Source organism: Centropristis striata, chromosome 19, assembly GCF_030273125.1.
Source record: "Centropristis striata isolate RG_2023a ecotype Rhode Island chromosome 19, C.striata_1.0, whole genome shotgun sequence".
Lineage (NCBI taxonomy): Eukaryota > Metazoa > Chordata > Actinopteri > Perciformes > Serranidae > Centropristis > Centropristis striata.
This window is the reverse complement of record NC_081535.1, coordinates 29,610,694-29,616,693: the sequence shown is the minus strand read 5'-3', so window position 1 is coordinate 29,616,693 and position 6,000 is coordinate 29,610,694.

The window sequence follows — 6,000 nt, the reverse complement described above, 5'->3', positions numbered from 1 at the left end:
ATACAGTTGCAAGAAAAAGTATGTGAACTCTTTGAAATTACCTGGTTTTCTGCATTAATTTGTCATAAAATGTGATCTGATCTGCATCTAAGTCCCAAGTATAGACAAACACAACATGCTTAACGTAATATCATGCAAACAATTATATGTCATGTTTTTATAGAACACATCCATTAAACATTTATAGTGATAGTGGAAAGAGTAAGTGAACCCTTGATTTAATAACTGGTCGAACCTCCTTTGGCAGTAATAACCTCAACCAAACGCTTCTGATAGCTGCTGATCAGACCTGCTCTACGTTCAGGAGGAATTTCAGACCATTCTTCCTGACAGAACTGCTTCAGTTCAGCCATATTCTTAGGATGTCTGGTGTGAATGGCTCTCTTTAGGTCATTCCACAGCATCTCTATTGGATTGAGATCTGGGCTCTGACTGGGCCATTCCAAAAGGCAAATTTACTTTTTTTGAAGTCGAGGTAGATTTACTTTGATGTTTCGGGTCATTGTGCTGCTTCATCAGCCAACTTCTACTGATCTTCAGCTGCCAGACAGACAGCCACTCTGACATTAACCTGTAGGATACCTTGATTCAATTGGGAATTCATTTTCCCCTCAATGATAGTAAGTGATCCAGGCCCTGAGGCAGCAAAACAGCTCCTCCATCATACTTCACTGTTGGGATGTTCTCAGATTGGAATGCACAGCCGTTTTAAACCACACCTATTGCTGGGTGTTATTTGTGAAAAATTCAGCCTTTGTTTTGTGAACTGATGAATTTTTCCCAGAAGTGTCAGGTTGCTCTTTGGCAAACTTCAGACATGCAGTGATGTTTCTTTGGAAATCTGTAGTGTAAAGCGCTTTGAGTGGTCGCAAAGCGAATAGAAAAGCGCTATATAAGTGCAGGTCCATTTACCATTACCATTTACACACAACATTTGTGTAATTTGCTTTTACGAAGCAAGGACATTTGTAAAAAAAAAAAAAAAACTGTTGAAGGTTTTGAATTATTATAGTGGGGTGGCATAGCTAACCTATTGTTCATTTTTTGATAAAAGCACCAAGCTTGGTACACATATAGCTTAATATATTTAGAAAAAGACTGGATATTGGGCCATCGCATATTTGCATTCTGATGGCCATGGCCGGCAATTTTCCAAAATGGTGGCTGGCTGCAAGCAGATAGAACCTGGGTCGCCTCCAAGCTGCTGTTTACTTGTTTACAACACCACAAATATTAATTACATATAAATTCAAGTGAAAATTTGTTTTTTTGTCAATGTAAAAGAATAACAAATTAAAGAAAATGCAACAAAATGTTGAGATTGCCTCATGTTACAGTAATAAATGGAACCCCTTGGCATTCTGATGATCCGCCTGCACATTGGGCTCATCGGCCAGCTGGCGGGCTGAGAGGGCTGTAGCAGGTTTAATTTTCACATCTTTCTTATGAAACTAGAATATCTAAGGAATCCATTGGTAAAAAACATGCCAGGATATCACATCGGGAAGTTGACGTAATACGGTGGAAAGTGAGGCTATTTTTTTTGCTCGGCAATTTGGCATGACGATTTTCAGAGCGGTCATTTGACCTCTGACATCATGATGTCTGAATGAAAATGGGCTCTATGGGTTCCCACAAGTCTCCTCTTTACAGACATAAAGAGGGGCCTACTTTATGTTGATAACATGCAGTTTAAGGCAAAAACCCCAATGTTTTTCTCATGCATTAACATTTTCTTTTTTGCACACTGTCTTTGAATATTTGTGCATACTGGGCTCCCTAAACTTTAAATTACATAAATTAGCTATCACTGGAAAGCTGAGACCCTTGTGGTTTCAATGAGCTTACTTTAATTCATGTCGGATGATGTCAGTCCCCATAAGAGCCCATGAGAGAATTTCTTGAATCTTGACCTCACTGTATAAAATGAGCTACTGTGACCTCTAGGTTAATCACAGCATCGTGAAGGGCTTTCAGAATTATGTTTAATATATCAAAAAAATATTCATTTTGTGATAAAAGCACCACATTTGGCAGATGTGTTGATAGATACAGTTGCAAGAAAAAGTATGTGAACTCTTTGAAATTATCTGGTTTTCTGCATTAATTTGTCATAAAATGTGATCTGATCTGCATCTAAGTCCCAAGTATAGACAAACACAACATGCTTAACGTAATATCATGCAAACAATTATATGTCATGTTTTTATAGAACACATCCATTAAACATTTATAGTGATGGTGGAAAAAGTAAGTGAACCCTTGATTTAATAACTGGTCGAACCTCCTTTGGCAGTAATAACCTCAACCAAACGCTTCTGATAGCTGCTGATCAGACCTGCTCTACGTTCAGGAGGAATTTCAGACCATTCTTCCTGACAGAACTGCTTCAGTTCAGCCATATTCTTAGGATGTCTGGTGTGAATGGCTCTCTTTAGGTCATTCCACAGCATCTCTATTGGATTGAGATCTGGGCTCTGACTGGGCCATTCCAAAAGGCAAATTAAATTTTTTTGAAGTCGAGGTAGATTTACTTTGATGTTTCGGGTCATTGTGCTGCTTCATCAGCCAACTTCTACTGATCTTCAGCTGCCAGACAGACAGCCACTCTGACATTAACCTGTAGGATACCTTGATTCAATTGGGAATTCATTTTCCCCTCAATGATAGTAAGTGATCCAGGCCCTGAGGCAGCAAAACAGCTCCTCCGTCATACTTCACTGTTGGGATGTTCTCAGATTGGAATGCACAGCCGTTTTAAACCACACCTGGTGGTTATTTGTGAAAAATTCAGCCTTTGTTTTGTGAACTGATAAATTTTTCCCAGAAGTGTCAGGTTGCTCTTTGGCAAACTTCAGACATGCAGTGATGTTTCTTTGGAAATCTGTAGTGTAAAGCGCTTTGAGTGGTCGCAAAGCGAATAGAAAATCGCTATATAAGTGCAGGTCCATTTACCATTACCATTTACACACAACATTTGTGTAATTTGCTTTTACGACGCAAGGACATTTGTAAAAAAAAAAAAAAACTGTTGAAGCTTTTGAATTATTATAGTGGGGTGGCATAGCTAATCTATTGTTCATTTTTTGATAAAAGCACCAAATTTGGTACACCTATAGCTTAATATATTTAGAAAAAGACTGGATATTGGGCCATCGCATATTTGCATTCTGATGGCCATGGCCGGCAATTTTCCAAAATGGTGGCTGGCTGCAAGCAGATAGAACCTGGGTCACCTCCAAGCTGCTGTTTACTTGTTTACAACACCACAAATATTAATTGCATAAAAAATTGTTTTTTGTCAATGTAAAAGAATAACAAATTAAAGACAATGCAACAAAATGTTGAGATTGCCTCATGTTACAGTAATAAATGGAACCCCTTGGCATTCTGATGATCCGCCTGCGGTACATTGGGCTCATCGGCCAGCTGGCGGGCTGAGAGGGCTGTAGCAGGTTTAATTTTCACATCTATCTTATGAAACTAGAATATCTAAGGAATCCATTGGTAAAAAACATGCCAGGATATCACATCGGGAAGTTGACGTAATACGGTGGAAAGTGAGGCTATTTTTTTTGCTCTGCAATTTGGCATGACGATTTTCAGAGCGGTCATTTGACCTCTGACATCATGATGTCTGAATGAAAATGGGCTCTATGGGTTCCCACAAGTCTCCTCTTTACAGACATAAAGAGGGGCCTACTTTATGTTGATAACATGCAGTTTAAGGCAAAAACCCCAATGTTTTTCTCATGTATTAACATTTTCTTTTTTGCACACTGTCTTTGAATATTTGTGTATACTGGGCTCCCTAAACTTTAAATTACATAAATTAGCTATCACTGGAAAGCTGAGACCCTTGTGGTTTCAATGAGCTTACTTTAATTCATGTCGGATGATGTCAGTCCCCATAGGAGCCCATGAGAGAATTTCTTGAATCTTGACCTCACTGTATAAAATGAGCTACTGAGACCTCTAGGTTAATCACAGCATTGTGAAGGGCTTTCAGAATTATGTTTGATCAAAAAAATATTCATTTTGTGATCAAAGCGCCACATTTGGCAGATGTGTTGATAGATACAGTTGCAAGAAAAAGTATGTGAACTCTTTGAAATTACCTGGTTTTCTGCATTAATTTGTCATAAATGTGATCTGATCTGCATCTAAGTCCCAAGTATAGACAAACACAACATGCTTAACGTAATATCATGCAAACAATTATATGTCATGTTTTTATAGAACACATCCATTAAACATTTATAGTGATAGTGGAAAAAGTAAGTGAACCCTTGATTTAATAACTGGTCGAACCTCCTTTGGCAGTAATAACCTCAACCAAACGCTTCTGATAGCTGCTGATCAGACCTGCTCTACGTTCAGGAGGAATTTCAGACCATTCTTCCTGACAGAACTGCTTCAGTTCAGCCATATTCTTAGGATGTCTGGTGTGAACGGCTCTCTTTTGGTCATTCCACAGCATCTCTATTGGATTGAGATCTGGGCTCTGACTGGGCCATTCCAAAAGGCAAATTTACTTTTTTGAAGTCGAGGTAGATTTACTTTGATGTTTCGGGTCATTGTGCTGCTTCATCAGCCAACTTCTACTGATCTTCAGCTGCCAGACAGACAGCCACTCTGACATTAACCTGTAGGATACCTTGATTCAATTGGGAATTCATTTTCCCCTCAATGATAGTAAGTGATTGTTAAAATAATTGATTATTTTCTATATTGGTAAATTATTTTATGCTTTATTTCTGCTTCTCTGTCTCTGTTCTCTGTGAGTGACGCAGGTCACTATCAAAGGTCAAACCGTGACTGTAATAAATATCTCTATGCATTTATATTAAGTCAGACAATATGATTTGATACATTGATTGTGTTTGTGTGTTAATATTGATGTAGAAAACTATGATTACTTTGTTGACATATATTCCATTTGCTTAAACTAATTAAGATTCTATAATCACAAAAAATAGTATTGTCTGTCTTATATTTTTTAACCTTTAAAAGAACATGTAGATATTGAAGAATAGTTGGCTCTTGTTATATTTCTGTAGGTCATAATAAGGCAGTATGTTCGTCATAACAAGTTTGTTAGCAGGCCACAAGGCCTTGTCCTGGGTAGCAGTGATTGTTTTGCCCAGGTGGCCTGATGTGTGACGGTATGAAAGAAGACTGGCGAATCAGCGGAGGGGGAAGGCGGGACTTCCTGGAGGAAATCGACCAGCATGTTTTGTAAACAATTGTAAGGTTATTTTAATGGGTTCCAAGGAGAGGGTCGGGGTTCAGACTTCACGAACTGAAACACGTCTGTTTGTATTCAGGGACATGAGTTAATTTTGAACCCGGAGATCTCTGTAAAGTGCACATTTTTTAACGTATTGTAATAAAACTTTTGTTAAACTGAGAAACTTGGACGTCTCCAGCTCTTCATTTCCCATCAACGAATGCGCAGAAAAATGGTGAGGTTTTTTCTGTCGGTGACAGATTATCAATTTTCAAGGTTTCCTCATGCAATTTTTCTAACATGATCCAGGCCCTGAGGCAGCAAAACAGCTCCTCCATCATACTTCACCGTTGGGATGTTCTCAGATTGGAATGCACAGCCGTTTTAAACCACACCTGGGGGTTATTTGTGAAAAATTCAGCCTTTGTTTTGTGGACTGATGAATTTTTCCCAGAAGTGTCAGGTTGCTCTTTGGCAAACTTCAGACATGCAGTGATGTTTCTTTGGAAATCAGCGACTTGCTCCTTGGTGTCCTGTCAAGGACACTACACCTTTTCAATTTTGCTTGAGTGACAGACTCATGACCAGAGGTGTTAATCAGTTCCAATGACTCCTTCAAGTCTTTACTTGTTACTCTGGAGTTATTTTTTACCTCACTGAGCTTTCTGCGTTGTGCCTTTGGAATGAACTTGGGTGGCGCCCACTTCTAGGGAGAGTAGCCACAGTACTAAATCGTCTCTATTTGTGTACCATTTGTCCAACTGTGGCTT